We start from the raw sequence: 20,660 nt of genomic DNA, 5'->3' as shown, positions 1-20,660 counted from the left end.
GTGTCATGGGTCACAGTGGAGGGCCCTGTGTCATCTGCCTGGCGGGCCAGATCTCTGCCATTGGCTGAATCTTGTCACCAGGCCCATCATAAGGCCCGCCCACTCTTCCGGTGGGGGGACTGTCTCCATGGTGATGGCCGAGAAGCCTCAGCCACGCCCACCTGGCCTTGACTTCAGCTACCGGGCCCGCTGACCCTCACTCAGACCTCTGTGTTGATCAAAATGAATGTTCCCCAGTGCCCAGGTGTCAGTCAGCATCTGGGATATAGGAATCGGGATCTTGCCTGGGGCAGAAGGCAGCCTAGGTCAGCTGGTACCTGGAAGTCTGGTGATTTGTGACACTGCTGCCAGTGACAAATGGTGACTCCCACACTCACATATCCCCTGGTGGCAGAATGATAGTGATGGGTGGAGAAAGATGGCTGCGGAGCACACGTTCATTGGGGCACCAGCCAAAGCAAAGGCCAGGGCCAGTAGTGGACGTCGTGGAGCTGAATGGCGAGGCAGTGAAGGGCCCAAGGATCCCTCCTGTATGCGGCAAACAGGTCATCTGTGTCCCCACGTCCATAAACCATTGGACTGCTGGGGCCCTGACTGCCAAGATATCGGCCTTGCCTTCGGAGCCTGGCCGCATACGCGGCCTTGCCCCAGAGGCGGGGACATGTAGACAGCAAACATTTGGAAAATGGCGATGTTTCCTCGATTTCCCTGGCATCGGCCTTTTTGAGCGGCTTGCTTTTTTTCCTGGTAGGATAAGGCCCTGACGGAGAAAGGCAGCATTATGTGTGCAGGAAAGGTGTGTGCTGAGAGGGTGACGACGTTGAGACCATGTTGGGATCTTCAGTCCCAGGAAAGGCCCCTGGCAGGTGTGGGTCAATGTTCTCTACCCATCCCACCCGGCGGGGGGAGGTCTTCAGCATAGAAAGCAGCAGCGGAATTATTCGTCGCCGGAGAGGTTGCGTCTGCCCACAAGCTCCACCTGGCCAGGGTCCGCCCCTACTGTATCGCCCATGTCAAGCAACAGAAGCTGAGACCTTCCAGAGAGACTACCTGCTATTCTCTCCCCACGGGGAAGCAGTACAGCCAGAAGCCTCCCCCGCTTCATGTCTAGGCTCTCTCTCAGGCCCCTCATACTTGTGATGTGTCTCAGGGGTAGAAGGAAGAGATTTCTCTGAATGAACACATCCAGAGAGGGGCCATAGATGCTGAGGAAGGGCGCCTTGCCTACTGATATGGTAGCGTAAGTGGAAAAGAGGTAGCTGCCTGCTGGCCGAGTGTGTCGAACGTGTCCACATGAGGGGCTGCCTAGTGTGAAGTGATTCCCCGGGTGGCCTCGAATTTGTGGCCCAAAGCAGAAGGGGCCGTTGTGTGTCCGTGGCTGAAATGGAGGGCTCTGCGGAACTGGCCGGTTAGGCTGGACCTCTCCTATTGGCTCAGTGTTTGTGACCCGTCCCCGTGAGAAGTTCCGGCCAGCCTTCCGGTGGCCGTCTCCATGGTGATTGGGAAAGAAGCCTTAGGCCCCGCACTCAGCCTTCAGCTGGCCTACCTGGCCTCTTTCCCCTCATCTAGACCGCTGTGTGGATGAAAGAAAGAATGTCGGCCAATGACCACATGTCCTCATTGCCTTTGAAGGATTAGGCTCCTTGCCTGGGCAGAAGACAGCCATCGTCAGCCTGAGCCTAGACACCTAGTGACCTGTGACACTGCAGGCAGTGACAGATGTTCATCTTCATGCTCAAGTATCCGCAGGTGGCGGATTCAGAGTGGTCGGAGAAGAAGTGTCACTAGGGATCACACAGTCACGAGGGCACGGGCCAAAGGTGAGGGAAAATAGCTGAGGTCGTGGAGCTCTAGCAGAGCCAGTCTAGGGCCCAGGCCTCCCTCCTGTACGTGGCAAAGAGGTGATCCATATGCCGCCACGCGCAGACCCTGGACTGCTGGGGCCCTGGATGCCCGGATTTCGGCCTTATCCTCGGAGAAGTGACACACATGCACTGTGCCAGCGGAGGCTGTGGCCCAGCAGAGGGCAAACTCTTGAAGATGGGGGCTTCGGTTGACTTTGCCTGTGCTCTCCTTTGGCTGAGTGACATCGTGTGTTTCCTAGCAGGAGAAGGCATTCGTGGAGAGAGGCGGATTCCATGTGTGCAGGCAAAGTGTGTGCTGAGATGATGAGTCGCTGGAGACCAGGGTGGACTCTTCAGACCCAGGATAGGCCTCTGGCAGGTATGTGTCAATGTTTTCTGCCCGTGGCACTCAGCCGGGTATTTGCATAGAATGTTATGAGCGGAATGAGTAGTCTCCGGAGAGGCTGCCACATGTCAGCCAGCTTGACCTGGCCAGGATCAGCCCGTGATGCAGGTCCCCAGTCAATGGCTACTCTCTAGACCTTCCAGATAGACTAGCAGATCTTCTCTACCCATGGGCAAGCAGGAGAGCCAGAGGCCTTCCCCCTTTGCTCTTTCATCTCTAGGCCCTCTGTCAGGCACTCCAAGGTGTCAAGTGACAAGGGGGAGAAGGAAGAGATTTCAGAGAAGGAACACATCCAGAGAGAGGCAAGAGATGCTGAGTGGGGATGCCTTGCGTACTGCTATCCTCAGGAAAGTGGGAAAGAGGTACCTGGCCTGCTCTGCCAATGGCCTGAAGCAGTCCGCACCAGGGGCTCCCTTGTGCCTGCGTAGGCTTTCCCAGGGTGTGCTCAAATCCTGTGGCCACTAGGTGTCATGGGTCACAGTGGAGGGCCCTGTGTCATCTGCCTGGCAGGCCAGATCTCTGCCATTGGCTGAGTCTTGTCACCAGGCCCATCATAAGGTCCGCCCACTCTTCCGGTGGGGGGACTGTCTCCATGGTGATGGCCGAGAAGCCTCAGCCCCGCCCACCTGGCCTTGACTTCAGCTACCGGGCCCGCTGACCCTCACTCAGACCTCTGTGTTGATCAAAATGAATGTTCCCCAGTGCCCAGGTGTCAGTCAGCATCTGGGATATAGGAATCGGGATCTTGCCTGGGGCAGAAGGCAGCCTAGGTCAGCTGGTACCTGGAAGTCTGGTGATTTGTGACACTGCGGCCAGTGACAGATGGTGACTCCCACACTCACATATCCCCTGGTGGCAGAATGATAGTGATGGGTGGAGAAAGATGGCTGCGGAGCACACGTTCAATGGGGCACCAGCCAAAGCAAAGGCCAGGGCCAGTAGTGGACGTCGTGGAGCTGAATGGCGAGGCAGTGAAGGGCCCAAGGATCCCTCCTGTATGCGGCAAACAGGTCATCCGTGTCCCCACGTCCGTAAACCACTGGACTGCTGGGGCCCTGACTGCCAAGGTATCGGCCTTGCCTTCGGAGCCTGGCCGCATACGCGGCCTTGCCCCGGAGGCGGGGACATGTAGACAGCAAACATTTGGAAAATGGCGGTGTTCCCTCGATTTCCCTGGCATCGGCCTTTTTGAGCGGCTTGCTTTTTTTCCTGGTAGGATAAGGCCCTGACGGAGAAAGGCAGCATTATGTGTGCAGGAAAGGTGTGTGCTGAGAGGGTGACGACGTTGAGACCATGTTGGGATCTTCAGTCCCAGGAAAGGCCCCTGGCAGGTGTGGGTCAATGTTCTCTACCCATCCCACCCGGCGGGGGGAGGTCTTCAGCATAGAAAGCAGCAGCGGAATTATTCGTCGCCGGAGAGGTTGCGTCTGCCCACAAGCTCCACCTGGCCAGGGTCCGCCCCTACTGTATCGCCCATGTCAAGCAACAGAAGCTGAGACCTTCCAGAGAGACTACCTGCTATTCTCTCCCCACGGGGAAGCAGTACAGCCAGAAGCCTCCCCCGTTTCACGTCTAGGCTCTCTCTCAGGCCCCTCATACTTGTGATGTGTCTCAGGGGTAGAAGGAAGAGATTTCTCTGAATGAACACATCCAGAGAGGGGCCATAGATGCTGAGGAAGGGCGCCTTGCCTACTGATATGGTAGCGTAAGTGGAAAAGAGGTAGCTGCCTGCTGGCCGAGTGTGTCGAACGTGTCCACATGAGGGGCTGCCTAGTGTGAAGTGATTCCCCGGGTGGCCTCGAATTTGTGGCCCAAAGCAGAAGGGGCCGTTGTGTGTCCGTGGCTGAAATGGAGGGCTCTGCGGAACTGGCCGGTTAGGCTGGACCTCTCCTATTGGCTCAGTGTTTGTGACCCGTCCCCGTGAGAAGTTCCGGCCAGCCTTCCGGTGGCCGTCTCCATGGTGATTGGGAAAGAAGCCTTAGGCCCCGCACTCAGCCTTCAGCTGGCCTACCTGGCCTCTTTCCCCTCATCTAGACCGCTGTGTGGATGAAAGAAAGAATGTCGGCCACTGACCACATGTCCTCATTGCCTTTGAAGGATTAGGCTCCTTGCCTGGGCAGAAGACAGCCATCGTCAGCCTGAGCCTAGACACCTAGTGACCTGTGACACTGCAGGCAGTGACAGATGTTCATCTTCATGCTCAAGTGTCCGCAGGTGGCGGATTCAGAGTGGTCGGAGAAGAAGTGTCACTAGGGATCACAGAGTCACGAGGGCACGGGCCAAAGGTGAGGGAAAATAGCTGAGGTCGTGGAGCTCTAGCAGAGCCAGTCTAGGGCCCAGGCCTCCCTCCTGTACGTGGCAAAGAGGTGATCCATATGCGGCCACGCGCAGACCCTGGACTGCTGGAGCCCTGGATGCCCGGATTTCGGCCTTATCCTTGGAGAAGTGACACACATGCACTGTGCCAGCGGAGGCTGTAGCCCAGCAGAGGGCAAACTCTTGAAGATGGGGTTTTCGGTTGACTTTGCCTGTGCTCTCCTTTGGCTGAGTGACATCGTGTGTTTCCTAGCAGGAGAAGGCATTCGTGGAGAGAGGCGGATTCCATGTGTGCAGGCAAAGTGTGTGCTGAGATGATGAGTCGCTGGAGACCAGGGTGGACTCTTCAGACCCAGGATAGGCCTCTGGCAGGTATGTGTCAATGTTTTCTGCCCGTGGCACTCAGCCGGGTATTTGCATAGAATGTTATGAGCGGAATGAGTAGTCTCCGGAGAGGCTGCCACACGTCAGCAAGCTTGACCTGGCCAGGATCAGCCCGTGATGCAGGTCCCCAGTCAATGGCTACTCTCTAGACCTTCCAGATAGACTAGCAGATCTTCTCTACCCATGGGCAAGCAGGAGAGCCAGAGGCCTTCCCCCTTTGCTCTTTCATCTCTAGGCCCTCTGTCAGGCACTCCAAGGTGTCAAGTGACAAGGGGGAGAAGGAAGAGATTTCAGAGAAGGAACACATCCAGAGAGAGGCAAGAGATGCTGAGTGGGGATGCCTTGCGTACTGCTATCCTCAGGAAAGTGGGAAAGAGGTACCTGGCCTGCTCTGCCAATGGCCTGAAGCAGTCCGCACCAGGGGCTCCCTTGTGCCTGCGTAGGCTTTCCCAGGGTGTGCTCAAATCCTGTGGCCACTAGGTGTCATGGGTCACAGTGGAGGGCCCTGTGTCATCTGCCTGGCGGGCCAGATCTCTGCCATTGGCTGAGTCTTGTCACCAGGCCCATCATAAGGCCCGCCCACTCTTCCGGTGGGGGGACTGTCTCCATGGTGATGGCCGAGAAGCCTCAGCCCCGCCCACCTGGCCTTGACTTCAGCTACCGGGCCCGCTGACCCTCACTCAGACCTCTGTGTTGATCAAAATGAATGTTCCCCAGTGCCCAGGTGTCAGTCAGCATCTGGGATATAGGAATCGGGATCTTGCCTGGGGCAGAAGGCAGCCTAGGTCAGCTGGTACCTGGAAGTCTGGTGATTTGTGACACTGCTGCCAGTGACAGATGGTGACTCCCACACTCACATATCCCCTGGTGGCAGAATGATAGTGATGGGTGGAGAAAGATGGCTGCGGAGCACACGTTCATTGGGGCACCAGCCAAAGCAAAGGCCAGGGCCAGTAGTGGACGTCGTGGAGCTGAATGGCGAGGCAGTGAAGGGCCCAAGGATCCCTCCTGTATGCGGCAAACAGGTCATCCGTGTCCCCACGTCCATAAACCATTGGACTGCTGGGGCCCTGACTGCCAAGATATCGGCCTTGCCTTCGGAGCCTGGCCGCATACGCGGCCTTGCCCCGGAGGCGGGGACATGTAGACAGCAAAGATTTGGAAAATGGCGGTGTTTCCTCGATTTCCCTGGCATCGGCCTTTTTGAGCGGCTTGCTTTTTTTCCTGGTAGGATAAGGCCCTGACGGAGAAAGGCAGCATTATGTGTGCAGGAAAGGTGTGTGCTGAGAGGGTGACGACGTTGAGACCATGTTGGGATCTTCAGTCCCGGGAAAGGCCCCTGGCAGGTGTGGGTCAATGTTCTCTACCCATCCCACCCGGCGGGGGGAGGTCTTCAGCATAGAAAGCAGCAGCGGAATTATTCGTCGCCGGAGAGGTTGCGTCTGCCCACAAGCTCCACCTGGCCAGGGTCCGCCCCTACTGTATCGCCCATGTCAAGCAACAGAAGCTAAGACCTTCCAGAGAGACTACCTGCTATTCTCTCCCCACGGGGAAGCAGTACAGCCAGAAGCCTCCCCCGCTTCACGTCTAGGCTCTCTCTCAGGCCCCTCATACTTGTGATGTGTCTCAGGGGTAGAAGGAAGAGATTTCTCTGAATGAACACATCCAGAGAGGGGCCATAGATGCTGAGGAAGGGCGCCTTGCCTACTGATATGGTAGCGTAAGTGGAAAAGAGGTAGCTGCCTGCTGGCCGAGTGTGTCGAACGTGTCCACATGAGGGGCTGCCTAGTGTGAAGTGATTCCCCGGGTGGCCTCGAATTTGTGGCCCAAAACAGAAGGGGCCGTTGTGTGTCCGTGGGTGAAATGGAGGGCTCTGCGGAACTGGCCGGTTAGGCTGGACCTCTCCTATTGGCTCAGTGTTTGTGACCCGTCCCCGTGAGAAGTTCCGGCCAGCCTTCCGGTGGCCGTCTCCATGGTGATTGGGAAAGAAGCCTTAGGCCCCGCACTCAGCCTTCAGCTGGCCTACCTGGCCTCTTTCCCCTCATCTAGACCGCTGTGTGGATGAAAGAAAGAATGTCGGCCAATGACCGCATGTCCTCATTGCCTTTGAAGGATTAGGCTCCTTGCCTGGGCAGAAGACAGCCATCGTCAGCCTGAGCCTAGACACCTAGTGACCTGTGACACTGCAGGCAGTGACAGATGTTCATCTTCATGCTCAAGTATCCGCAGGTGGCGGATTCAGAGTGGTCGGAGAAGAAGTGTCACTAGGGATCACACAGTCACGAGGGCACGGACCAAAGGTGGGGGAAAATAGCTGAGGTCGTGGAGCTCTAGCAGAGCCAGTCTAGGGCCCAGGCCTCCCTCCTGTACGTGGCAAAGAGGTGATCCATATGCCGCCACGCGCAGACCCTGGACTGCTGGGGCCCTGGATGCCCGGATTTCGGCCTTATCCTCGGAGAAGTGCCACACATGCACTGTGCCAGCGGAGGCTGTGGCCCAGCAGAGGGCAAACTCTTGAAGATGGGGGCTTCGGTTGACTTTGCCTGTGCTCTCCTTTGGCTGAGTGACATCGTGTGTTTCCTAGCCGGAGAAGGCATTCGTGGAGAGAGGCGGATTCCATGTGTGCAGGCAAAGTGTGTGCTGAGATGATGAGTCGCTGGAGACCAGGGTGGACTCTTCAGACCCAGGATAGGCCTCTGGCAGGTATGTGTCAATGTTTTCTGCCCGTGGCACTCAGCCGGGTATTTGCATAGAATGTTATGAGCGGAATGAGTAGTCTCCGGAGAGGCTGCCACATGTCAGCAAGCTTGACCTGGCCAGGATCAGCCCGTGATGCAGGTCCCCAGTCAATGGCTACTCTCTAGACCTTCCAGATAGACTAGCAGATCTTCTCTACCCATGGGCAAGCAGGAGAGCCAGAGGCCTTCCCCCTTTGCTCTTTCATCTCTAGGCCCTCTGTCAGGCACTCCAAGGTGTCAAGTGACAAGGGGGAGAAGGAAGAGATTTCAGAGAAGGAACACATCCAGAGAGAGGCAAGAGATGCTGAGTGGGGATGCCTTGCGTACTGCTATCCTCAGGAAAGTGGGAAAGAGGTACCTGGCCTGCTCTGCCAATGGCCTGAAGCAGTCCGCACCAGGGGCTCCCTTGTGCCTGCGTAGGCTTTCCCAGGGTGTGCTCAAATCCTGTGGCCACTAGGTGTCATGGGTCACAGTGGAGGGCCCTGTGTCATCTGCCTGGCGGGCCAGATCTCTGCCATTGGCAGAGTCTTGTCACCAGGCCCATCATAAGGTCCGCCCACTCTTCCGGTGGGGGGACTGTCTCCATGGTGATGGCCGAGAAGCCTCAGCCCCGCCCACCTGGCCTTGACTTCAGCTACCGGGCCCGCTGACCCTCACTCAGACCTCTGTGTTGATCAAAATGAATGTTCCCCAGTGCCCAGGTGTCAGTCAGCATCTGGGATATAGGAATCGGGATCTTGCCTGGGGCAGAAGGCAGCCTAGGTCAGCTGGTACCTGGAAGTCTGGTGATTTGTGACACTGCTGCCAGTGACAGATGGTGACTCCCACACTCACATATCCCCTGGTGGCAGAATGATAGTGATGGGTGGAGAAAGATGGCTGCAGAGCACACGTTCAATGGGGCACCAGCCAAAGCAAAGGCCAGGGCCAGTAGTGGACGTCGTGGAGCTGAATGGCGAGGCAGTGAAGGGCCCAAGGATCCCTCCTGTATGCGGCAAACAGGTCATCCGTGTCCCCACGTCCATAAACCATTGGACTGCTGGGGCCCTGACTGCCAAGGTATCGGCCTTGCCTTCGGAGCCTGGCCGCATACGCGGCCTTGCCCCGGAGGCGGGGACATGTAGACAGCAAACATTTGGAAAATGGCGGTGTTTCCTCGATTTCCCTGGCATCGGCCTTTTTGAGCGGCTTGCTTTTTTTCCTGGTAGGATAAGGCCCTGACGGAGAAAGGCAGCATTATGTGTGCAGGAAAGGTGTGTGCTGAGAGGGTGACGACGTTGAGACCATGTTGGGATCTTCAGTCCCGGGAAAGGCCCCTGGCAGGTGTGGGTCAATGTTCTCTACCCATCCCACCCGGCGGGGGGAGGTCTTCAGCATAGAAAGCAGCAGCGGAATTATTCGTCGCCGGAGAGGTTGCGTCTGCCCACAAGCTCCACCTGGCCAGGGTCCGCCCCTACTGTATCGCCCATGTCAAGTAACAGAAGCTGAGACCTTCCAGAGAGACTACCTGCTATTCTCTCCCCACGGGGAAGCAGTACAGCCAGAAGCCTCCCCCGTTTCACGTCTAGGCTCTCTCTCAAGCCCCTCATACTTGTGATGTGTCTCAGGGGTAGAAGGAAGAGATTTCTCTGAATGAACACATCCAGAGAGGGGCCATAGATGCTGAGGAAGGGCGCCTTGCCTACTGATATGGTAGCGTAAGTGGAAAAGAGGTAGCTGCCTGCTGGCCGAGTGTGTCGAACGTGTCCACATGAGGGGCTGCCTAGTGTGAAGTGATTCCCCGGGTGGCCTCGAATTTGTGGCCCAAAACAGAAGGGGCCGTTGTGTGTCCGTGGGTGAAATGGAGGGCTCTGCGGAACTGGCCGGTTAGGCTGGACCTCTCCTATTGGCTCAGTGTTTGTGACCCGTCCCCGTGAGAAGTTCCGGCCAGCCTTCCGGTGGCCGTCTCCATGGTGATTGGGAAAGAAGCCTTAGGCCCCGCACTCAGCCTTCAGCTGGCCTACCTGGCCTCTTTCCCCTCATCTAGACCGCTGTGTGGATGAAAGAAAGAATGTCGGCCAATGACCGCATGTCCTCATTGCCTTTGAAGGATTAGGCTCCTTGCCTGGGAAGAAGACAGCCATCGTCAGCCTGAGCCTAGACACCTAGTGACCTGTGACACTGCAGGCAGTGACAGATGTTCATCTTCATGCTCAAGTGTCCGCAGGTGGCGGATTCAGAGTGGTCGGAGAAGAAGTGTCACTAGGGATCACAGAGTCACGAGGGCACGGGCCAAAGGTGAGGGAAAATAGCTGAGGTCGTGGAGCTCTAGCAGAGCCAGTCTAGGGCCCAGGCCTCCCTCCTGTACGTGGCAAAGAGGTGATCCATGTGCGGTCACGCGCAGACCCTGGACTGCTGGGGCCCTGGATGCCCGGATTTTGGCCTTATCCTCGGAGAAGTGACACACATGCACTGTGCCAGCGGAGGCTGTGGCCCAGCAGAGGGCAAACTCTTGAAGATGGGGGCTTCGGTTGACTTTGCCTGTGCTCTCCTTTGGCTGAGTGACATCGTGTGTTTCCTAGCAGGAGAAGGCATTCGTGGAGAGAGGCGGATTCCATGTGTGCAGGCAAAGTGTGTGCTGAGATGATGAGTCGCTGGAGACCAGGGTGGACTCTTCAGACCCAGGATAGGCCTCTGGCAGGTATGTGTCAATGTTTTCTGCCCGTGGCACTCAGCCGGGTATTTGCATAGAATGTTATGAGCGGAATGAGTAGTCTCCGGAGAGGCTGCCACACGTCAGCAAGCTTGACCTGGCCAGGATCAGCCCGTGATGCAGGTCCCCAGTCAATGGCTACTCTCTAGACCTTCCAGATAGACTAGCAGATCTTCTCTACCCATGGGCAAGCAGGAGAGCCAGAGGCCTTCCCCCTTTGCTCTTTCATCTCTAGGCCCTCTGTCAGGCACTCCAAGGTGTCAAGTGACAAGGGGGAGAAGGAAGAGATTTCAGAGAAGGAACACATCCAGAGAGAGGCAAGAGATGCTGAGTGGGGATGCCTTGCGTACTGCTATCCTCAGGAAAGTGGGAAAGAGGTACCTGGCCTGCTCTGCCAATGGCCTGAAGCAGTCCGCACCAGGGGCTCCCTTGTGCCTGCGTAGGCTTTCCCAGGGTGTGCTCAAATCCTGTGGCCACTAGGTGTCATGGGTCACAGTGGAGGGCCCTGTGTCATCTGCCTGGCGGGCCAGATCTCTGCCATTGGCTGAGTCTTGTCACCAGGCCCATCATAAGGCCCGCCCACTCTTCCGGTGGGGGGACTGTCTCCATGGTGATGGCCGAGAAGCCTCAGCCCCGCCCACCTGGCCTTGACTTCAGCTACCGGGCCCGCTGACCCTCACTCAGACCTCTGTGTTGATCAAAATGAATGTTCCCCAGTGCCCAGGTGTCAGTCAGCATCTGGGATATAGGAATCGGGATCTTGCCTGGGGCAGAAGGCAGCCTAGGTCAGCTGGTACCTGGAAGTCTGGTGATTTGTGACACTGCGGCCAGTGACAGATGGTGACTCCCACACTCACATATCCCCTGGTGGCAGAATGATAGTGATGGGTGGAGAAAGATGGCTGCGGAGCACACGTTCAATGGGGCACCAGCCAAAGCAAAGGCCAGGGCCAGTAGTGGACGTCGTGGAGCTGAATGGCGAGGCAGTGAAGGGCCCAAGGATCCCTCCTGTATGCGGCAAACAGGTCATCCGTGTCCCCACGTCCGTAAACCACTGGACTGCTGGGGCCCTGACTGCCAAGGTATCGGCCTTGCCTTCGGAGCCTGGCCGCATACGCGGCCTTGCCCCGGAGGCGGGGACATGTAGACAGCAAACATTTGGAAAATGGCGGTGTTCCCTCGATTTCCCTGGCATCGGCCTTTTTGAGCGGCTTGCTTTTTTTCCTGGTAGGATAAGGCCCTGACGGAGAAAGGCAGCATTATGTGTGCAGGAAAGGTGTGTGCTGAGAGGGTGACGACGTTGAGACCATGTTGGGATCTTCAGTCCCAGGAAAGGCCCCTGGCAGGTGTGGGTCAATGTTCTCTACCCATCCCACCCGGCGGGGGGAGGTCTTCAGCATAGAAAGCAGCAGCGGAATTATTCGTCGCCGGAGAGGTTGCGTCTGCCCACAAGCTCCACCTGGCCAGGGTCCGCCCCTACTGTGTCGCCCATGTCAAGCAACAGAAGCTGAGACCTTCCAGAGAGACTACCTGCTATTCTCTCCCCACGGGGAAGCAGTACAGCCAGAAGCCTCCCCCGTTTCACGTCTAGGCTCTCTCTCAGGCCCCTCATACTTGTGATGTGTCTCAGGGGTAGAAGGAAGAGATTTCTCTGAATGAACACATCCAGAGAGGGGCCATAGATGCTGAGGAAGGGCGCCTTGCCTACTGATATGGTAGCGTAAGTGGAAAAGAGGTAGCTGCCTGCTGGCCGAGTGTGTCGAACGTGTCCACATGAGGGGCTGCCTAGTGTGAAGTGATTCCCCGGGTGGCCTCGAATTTGTGGCCCAAAGCAGAAGGGGCCGTTGTGTGTCCGTGGGTGAAATGGAGGGCTCTGCGGAACTGGCCGGTTAGGCTGGACCTCTCCTATTGGCTCAGTGTTTGTGACCCGTCCCCGTGAGAAGTTCCGGCCAGCCTTCCGGTGGCCGTCTCCATGGTGATTGGGAAAGAAGCCTTAGGCCCCGCACTCAGCCTTCAGCTGGCCTGCCTGGCCTCTTTCCCCTCATCTAGACCGCTGTGTGGATGAAAGAAAGAATGTCGGCCAATGACCACATGTCCTCATTGCCTTTGAAGGATTAGGCTCCTTGCCTGGGCAGAAGACAGCCATCGTCAGCCTGAGCCTAGACACCTAGTGACCTGTGACACTGCAGGCAGTGACAGATGTTCATCTTCATGCTCAAGTGTCCGCAGGTGGCGGATTCAGAGTGGTCGGAGAAGAAGTGTCACTAGGGATCACACAGTCACGAGGGCACGGGCCAAAGGTGAGGGAAAATAGCTGAGGTCGTGGAGCTCTAGCAGAGCCAGTCTAGGGCCCAGGCCTCCCTCCTGTACGTGGCAAAGAGGTGATCCATGTGCGGCCACGCGCAGACCCTGGACTGCTGGGGCCCTGGATGCCCGGATTTCGGCCTTATCCTCGGAGAAGTGACACACATGCACTGTGCCAGCGGAGGCTGTGGCCCAGCAGAGGGCAAACTCTTGAAGATGGGGGCTTCGGTTGACTTTGCCTGTGCTCTCCTTTGGCTGAGTGACATCGTGTGTTTCCTAGCAGGAGAAGGCATTCGTGGAGAGAGGCGGAGCGGATTCCATGTGTGCAGGCAAAGTGTGTGCTGAGATGATGAGTCGCTGGAGACCAGGGTGGACTCTTCAGACCCAGGATAGGCCTCTGGCAGGTATGTGTCAATGTTTTCTGCCCGTGGCACTCAGCCGGGTATTTGCATAGAATGTTATGAGCGGAATGAGTAGTCTCCGGAGAGGCTGCCACACGTCAGCAAGCTTGACCTGGCCAGGATCAGCCCGTGATGCAGGTCCCCAGTCCATGGCTACTCTCTAGACCTTCCAGATAGACTAGCAGATCTTCTCTACCCATGGGCAAGCAGGAGAGCCAGAGGCCTTCCCCCTTTGCTCTTTCATCTCTAGGCCCTCTGTCAGGCACTCCAAGGTGTCAAGTGACAAGGGGGAGAAGGAAGAGATTTCAGAGAAGGAACACATCCAGAGAGAGGCAAGAGATGCTGAGTGGGGATGCCTTGCGTACTGCTATCCTCAGGAAAGTGGGAAAGAGGTACCTGGCCTGCTCTGCCAATGGCCTGAAGCAGTCCGCACCAGGGGCTCCCTTGTGCCTGCGTAGGCTTTCCCAGGGTGTGCTCAAATCCTGTGGCCACTAGGTGTCATGGGTCACAGTGGAGGGCCCTGTGTCATCTGCCTGGCGGGCCAGATCTCTGCCATTGGCTGAGTCTTGTCACCAGGCCCATCATAAGGTCCGCCCACTCTTCCGGTGGGGGGACTGTCTCCATGGTGATGGCCGAGAAGCCTCAGCCCCGCCCACCTGGCCTTGACTTCAGCTACCGGGCCCGCTGACCCTCACTCAGACCTCTGTGTTGATCAGAATGAATGTTCCCCAGTGCCCAGGTGTCAGTCAGCATCTGGGATATAGGAATCGGGATCTTGCCTGGGGCAGAAGGCAGCCTAGGTCAGCTGGTACCTGGAAGTCTGGTGATTTGTGACACTGCGGCCAGTGACAGATGGTGACTCCCACACTCACATATCCCCTGGTGGCAGAATGATAGTGATGGGTGGAGAAAGATGGCTGCGGAGCACACGTTCAATGGGGCACCAGCCAAAGCAAAGGCCAGGGCCAGTAGTGGACGTCGTGGAGCTGAATGGCGAGGCAGTGAAGGGCCCAAGGATCCCTCCTGTATGCGGCAAACAGGTCATCCGTGTCCCCACGTCCGTAAAGCACTGGACTGCTGGGGCCCTGACTGCCAAGGTATCGGCCTTGCCTTCGGAGCCTGGCCGCATACGCGGCCTTGCCCCGGAGGCGGGGACATGTAGACAGCAAACATTTGGAAAATGGCGGTGTTCCCTCGATTTCCCTGGCATCGGCCTTTTTGAGCGGCTTGCTTTTTTTCCTGGTAGGATAAGGCCCTGACGGAGAAAGGCAGCATTATGTGTGCAGGAAAGGTGTGTGCTGAGAGGGTGACGACGTTGAGACCATGTTGGGATCTTCAGTCCCAGGAAAGGCCCCTGGCAGGTGTGGGTCAATGTTCTCTACCCATCCCACCCGGCGGGGGGAGGTCTTCAGCATAGAAAGCAGCAGCGGAATTATTCGTCGCCGGAGAGGTTGCGTCTGCCCACAAGCTCCACCTGGCCAGGGTCCGCCCCTACTGTATCGCCCATGTCAAGCAACAGAAGCTGAGACCTTCCAGAGAGACTACCTGCTATTCTCTCCCCACGGGGAAGCAGTACAGCCAGAAGCCTCCCCCGTTTCACGTCTAGGCTCTCTCTCAGGCCCCTCATACTTGTGATGTGTCTCAGGGGTAGAAGGAAGAGATTTCTCTGAATGAACACATCCAGAGAGGGGCCATAGATGCTGAGGAAGGGCGCCTTGCCTACTGATATGGTAGCGTAAGTGGAAAAGAGGTAGCTGCCTGCTGGCCGAGTGTGTCGAACGTGTCCACATGAGGGGCTGCCTAGTGTGAAGTGATTCCCCGGGTGGCCTCGAATTTGTGGCCCAAAGCAGAAGGGGCCGTTGTGTGTCCGTGGCTGAAATGGAGGGCTCTGCGGAACTGGCCGGTTAGGCTGGACCTCTCCTATTGGCTCAGTGTTTGTGACCCGTCCCCGTGAGAAGTTCCGGCCAGCCTTCCGGTGGCCGTCTCCATGGTGATTGGGAAAGAAGCCTTAGGCCCCGCACTCAGCCTTCAGCTGGCCTACCTGGCCTCTTTCCCCTCATCTAGACCGCTGTGTGGATGAAAGAAAGAATGTCGGCCAATGACCACATGTCCTCATTGCCTTTGAAGGATTAGGCTCCTTGCCTGGGCAGAAGACAGCCATCGTCAGCCTGAGCCTAGACACCTAGTGACCTGTGACACTGCAGGCAGTGACAGATGTTCATCTTCATGCTCAAGTGTCCGCAGGTGGCGGATTCAGAGTGGTCGGAGAAGAAGTGTCACTAGGGATCACAGAGTCACGAGGGCACGGGCCAAAGGTGAGGGAAAATAGCTGAGGTCGTGGAGCTCTAGCAGAGCCAGTCTAGGGCCCAGGCCTCCCTCCTGTACGTGGCAAAGAGGTGATCCATGTGCGGCCACGCGCAGACCCTGGACTGCTGGGGCCCTGGATGCCCGGATTTCGGCCTTATCCTCGGAGAAGTGACACACATGCACTGTGCCAGCGGAGGCTGTGGCCCAGCAGAGGGCAAACTCTTGAAGATGGGGGCTTCGGTTGACTTTGCCTGTGCTCTCCTTTGGCTGAGTGACATCGTGTGTTTCCTAGCAGGAGAAGGCATTCGTGGAGAGAGGCGGAGCGGATTCCATGTGTGCAGGCAAAGTGTGTGCTGAGATGATGAGTCGCTGGAGACCAGGGTGGACTCTTCAGACCCAGGATAGGCCTCTGGCAGGTATGTGTCAATGTTTTCTGCCCGTGGCACTCAGCCGGGTATTTGCATAGAATGTTATGAGCGGAATGAGTAGTCTCCGGAGAGGCTGCCACACGTCAGCAAGCTTGACCTGGCCAGGATCAGCCCGTGATGCAGGTCCCCAGTCCATGGCTACTCTCTAGACCTTCCAGATAGACTAGCAGATCTTCTCTACCCATGGGCAAGCAGGAGAGCCAGAGGCCTTCCCCCTTTGCTCTTTCATCTCTAGGCCCTCTGTCAGGCACTCCAAGGTGTCAAGTGGCAAGGGGGAGAAGGAAGAGATTTCAGAGAAGGAACACATCCAGAGAGAGGCAAGAGATGCTGAGTGGGGATGCCTTGCGTACTGCTATCCTCAGGAAAGTGGGAAAGAGGTACCTGGCCTGCTCTGCCAATGGCCTGAAGCAGTCCGCACCAGGGGCTCCCTTGTGCCTGCGTAGGCTTTCCCAGGGTGTGCTCAAATCCTGTGGCCACTAGGTGTCATGGGTCACAGTGGAGGGCCCTGTGTCATCTGCCTGGCGGGCCAGATCTCTGCCATTGGCTGAGTCTTGTCACCAGGCCCATCATAAGGTCCGCCCACTCTTCCGGTGGGGGGACTGTCTCCATGGTGATGGCCGAGAAGCCTCAGCCCCGCCCACCTGGCCTTGACTTCAGCTACCGGGCCCGCTGACCCTCACTCAGACCTCTGTGTTGATCAAAATGAGTGTTCCCCAGTGCCCAGGTGTCAGTCAGCATCTGGGATATAGGAATCGGGATCTTGCCTGGGGCAGAAGGCAGCCTAGGTCAGCTGGTACCTGGAAGTCTGGTGATTTGTGACACTGCGGCCAGTGACAGATGGTGACTCCCACACTCACATATCCCCTGGTGGCAGAATGATAGTGATGGGTGGAGAAAGATGGCTGCGGAGCACACGTTCAATGGGGCACCAGCCAAAGCAAAGGCCAGGGCCAGTAGTGGACGTCGTGGAGCTGAATGGCGAGGCAGTGAAGGGGCCAAGGATCCCTCCTGTATGCGGCAAACAGGTCATCCGTGTCCCCACGTCCGTAAACCACTGGACTGCTGGGGCCCTGACTGCCAAGGTATCGGCCTTGCCTTCGGAGCCTGGCCGCATACGTGGCCTTGCCCCGGAGGCGGGGACATGTAGACAGCAAACATTTGGAAAATGGCGGTGTTCCCTCGATTTCCCTGGCATCGGCCTTTTTGAGCGGCTTGCTTTTTTTCCTGGTAGGATAAGGCCCTGACGGAGAAAGGCAGCATTATGTGTGCAGGAAAGGTGTGTGCTGAGAGGGTGACGACGTTGAGACCATGTTGGGATCTTCAGTCCCAGGAAAGGCCCCTGGCAGGTGTGGGTCAATGTTCTCTACCCATCCCACCCGGCGGGGGGAGGTCTTCAGCATAGAAAGCAGCAGCGGAATTATTCGTCGCCGGAGAGGTTGCGTCTGCCCACAAGCTCCACCTGGCCAGGGTCCGCCCCTACTGTATCGCCCATGTCAAGCAACAGAAGCTGAGACCTTCCAGAGAGACTACCTGCTATTCTCTCCCCACGGGGAAGCAGTACAGCCAGAAGCCTCCCCCGTTTCACGTCTAGGCTCTCTCTCAGGCCCCTCATACTTGTGATGTGTCTCAGGGGTAGAAGGAAGAGATTTCTCTGAATGAACACATCCAGAGAGGGGCCATAGATGCTGAGGAAGGGCGCCTTGCCTACTGATATGGTAGCGTAAGTGGAAAAGAGGTAGCTGCCTGCTGGCCGAGTGTGTCGAACGTGTCCACATGAGGGGCTGCCTAGTGTGAAGTGATTCCCCGGGTGGCCTCGAATTTGTGGCCCAAAGCAGAAGGGGCCGTTGTGTGTCCGTGGCTGAAATGGAGGGCTCTGCGGAACTGGCCGGTTAGGCTGGACCTCTCCTATTGGCTCAGTGTTTGTGACCCGTCCCCGTGAGAAGTTCCGGCCAGCCTTCCGGTGGCCGTCTCCATGGTGATTGGGAAAGAAGCCTTAGGCCCCGCACTCAGCCTTCAGCTGGCCTACCTGGCCTCTTTCCCCTCATCTAGACCGCTGTGTGGATGAAAGAAAGAATGTCGGCCAATGACCACATGTCCTCATTGCCTTTGAAGGATTAGGCTCCTTGCCTGGGCAGAAGACAGCCATCGTCAGCCTGAGCCTAGACACCTAGTGACCTGTGACACTGCAGGCAGTGACAGATGTTCATCTTCATGCTCAAGTGTCCGCAGGTGGCGGATTCAGAGTGGTCGGAGAAGAAGTGTCACTAGGGATCACAGAGTCACGAGGGCACGGGCCAAAGGTGAGGGAAAATAGCTGAGGTCGTGGAGCTCTAGCAGAGCCAGTCTAGGGCCCAGGCCTCCCTCCTGTACGTGGCAAAGAGGTGATCTATGTGCGGCCACGCGCAGACCCTGGACTGCTGGGGCCCTGGATGCCCGGATTTCGGCCTTATCCTCGGAGAAGTGACACACATGCACTGTGCCAGCGGAGGCTGTGGCCCAGCAGAGGGCAAACTCTTGAAGATGGGGGCTTCGGTTGACTTTGCCTGTGCTCTCCTTTGGCTGAGTGACATCGTGTGTTTCCTAGCCGGAGAAGGCATTCGTGGAGAGAGGCGGATTCCATGTGTGCAGGCAAAGTGTGTGCTGAGATGATGAGTCGCTGGAGACCAGGGTGGACTCTTCAGACCCAGGATAGGCCTCTGGCAGGTATGTGTCAATGTTTTCTGCCCGTGGCACTCAGCCGGGTATTTGCATAGAATGTTATGAGCGGAATGAGTAGTCTCCGGAGAGGCTGCCACACGTCAGCCAGCTTGACCTGGCCAGGATCAGCCCGTGATGCAGGTCCCCAGTCAATGGCTACTCTCTAGACCTTCCAGATAGACTAGCAGATCTTCTCTACCCATGGGCAAGCAGGAGAGCCAGAGGCCTTCCCCCTTTGCTCTTTCATCTCTAGGCCCTCTGTCAGGCACTCCAAGGTGTCAAGTGACAAGGGGGAGAAGGAAGAGATTTCAGAGAAGGAACACATCCAGAGAGAGGCAAGAGATGCTGAGTGGGGATGCCTTGCGTACTGCTATCCTCAGGAAAGTGGGAAAGAGGTACCTGGCCTGCTCTGCCAATGGCCTGAAGCAGTCCGCACCAGGGGCTCCCTTGTGCCTGCGTAGGCTTTCCCAGGGTGTGCTCAAATCCTGTGGCCACTAGGTGTCATGGGTCACAGTGGAGGGCCCTGTGTCATCTGCCTGGCGGGCCAGATCTCTGCCATTGGCTGAGTCTTGTCACCAGGCCCATCATAAGGTCCGCCCACTCTTCCGGTGGGGGGACTGTCTCCATGGTGATGGCCGAGAAGCCTCAGCCCCGCCCACCTGGCCTTGACTTCAGCTACCGGGCCCGCTGACCCTCACTCAGACCTCTGTGTTGATCAAAATGAATGTTCCCCAGTGCCCAGGTGTCAGTCAGCATCTGGGATATAGGAATCGGGATCTTGCCTGGGGCAGAAGGCAGCCTAGGTCAGCTGGTACCTGGAAGTCTGGTGATTTGTGACACTGCGGCCAGTGACAGATGGTGACTCCCACACTCACATATCCCCTGGTGGCAGAATGATAGTGATGGGTGGAGAAAGATGGCTGCGGAGCACACGTTCAATGGGGCACCAGCCAAAGCAAAGGCCAGGGCCAGTAGTGGACGTCGTGGAGCTGAATGGCGAGGCAGTGAAGGGCCCAAGGATCCCTCCTGTATGCGGCAAACAGGTCATCCGTGTCCCCACGTCCGTAAACCACTGGACTGCTGGGGCCCTGACTGCCAAGGTATCGGCCTTGCCTTCGGAGCCTGGCCGCATACGCGGCCTTGCCCCGGAGGCGGGGACATGTAGACAGCAAACATTTGGAAAATGGCGGTGTTCCCTCGATTTCCCTGGCATCGGCCTTTTTGAGCGGCTTGCTTTTTTTCCTGGTAGGATAAGGCCCTGACGGAGAAAGGCAGCATTATGTGTGCAGGAAAGGTGTGTGCTGAGAGGGTGACGACGTTGAGACCATGTTGGGATCTTCAGTCCCAGGAAAGGCCCCTGGCAGGTGTGGGTCAATGTTCTCTACCCATCCCACCCGGCGGGGGGAGGTCTTCAGCATAGAAAGCAGCAGCGGAATTATTCGTCGCCGGAGAGGTTGCGTCTGCCCACAAGCTCCACCTGGCCAGGGTCCGCCCCTACTGTATCGCCCATGTCAAGCAACAGAAGCTGAGACCTTCCAGAGAGACTACCTGCTATTCTCTCCCCACGGGGAAGCAGTACAGCCAGAAGCCTCCCCCGTTTCACGTCTAGGCTCTCTCTCAGGCCCCTCATACTTGTGATGTGTCTCAGGGGTAGAAGGAAGAGATTTCTCTGAATGAACACATCCAGAGAGGGGCCATAGATGCTGAGGAAGGGCGCCTTGCCTACTGATATGGTAGCGTAAGTGGAAAAGAGGTAGCTGCCTGCTGGCCGAGTGTGTCGAACGTGTCCACATGAGGGGCTGCCTAGTGTGAAGTGATTCCCCGGGTGGCCTCGAATTTGTGGCCCAAAGCAGAAGGGGCCGTTGTGTGTCCGTGGCTGAAATGGAGGGCTCTGCGGAACTGGCCGGTTAGGCTGGACCTCTCCTATTGGCTCAGTGTTTGTGACCCGTCCCCGTGAGAAGTTCCGGCCAGCCTTCCGGTGGCCGTCTCCATGGTGATTGGGAAAGAAGCCTTAGGCCCCGCACTCAGCCTTCAGCTGGCCTACCTGGCCTCTTTCCCCTCATCTAGACCGCTGTGTGGATGAAAGAAAGAATGTCGGCCAATGACCACATGTCCTCATTGCCTTTGAAGGATTAGGCTCCTT

Source organism: Elephas maximus, chromosome 16 (genome assembly GCF_024166365.1).
Source record: "Elephas maximus indicus isolate mEleMax1 chromosome 16, mEleMax1 primary haplotype, whole genome shotgun sequence".
Taxonomy (NCBI): Eukaryota; Metazoa; Chordata; class Mammalia; order Proboscidea; family Elephantidae; genus Elephas; species Elephas maximus.
This window is presented reverse-complemented; position numbering follows the sequence as displayed.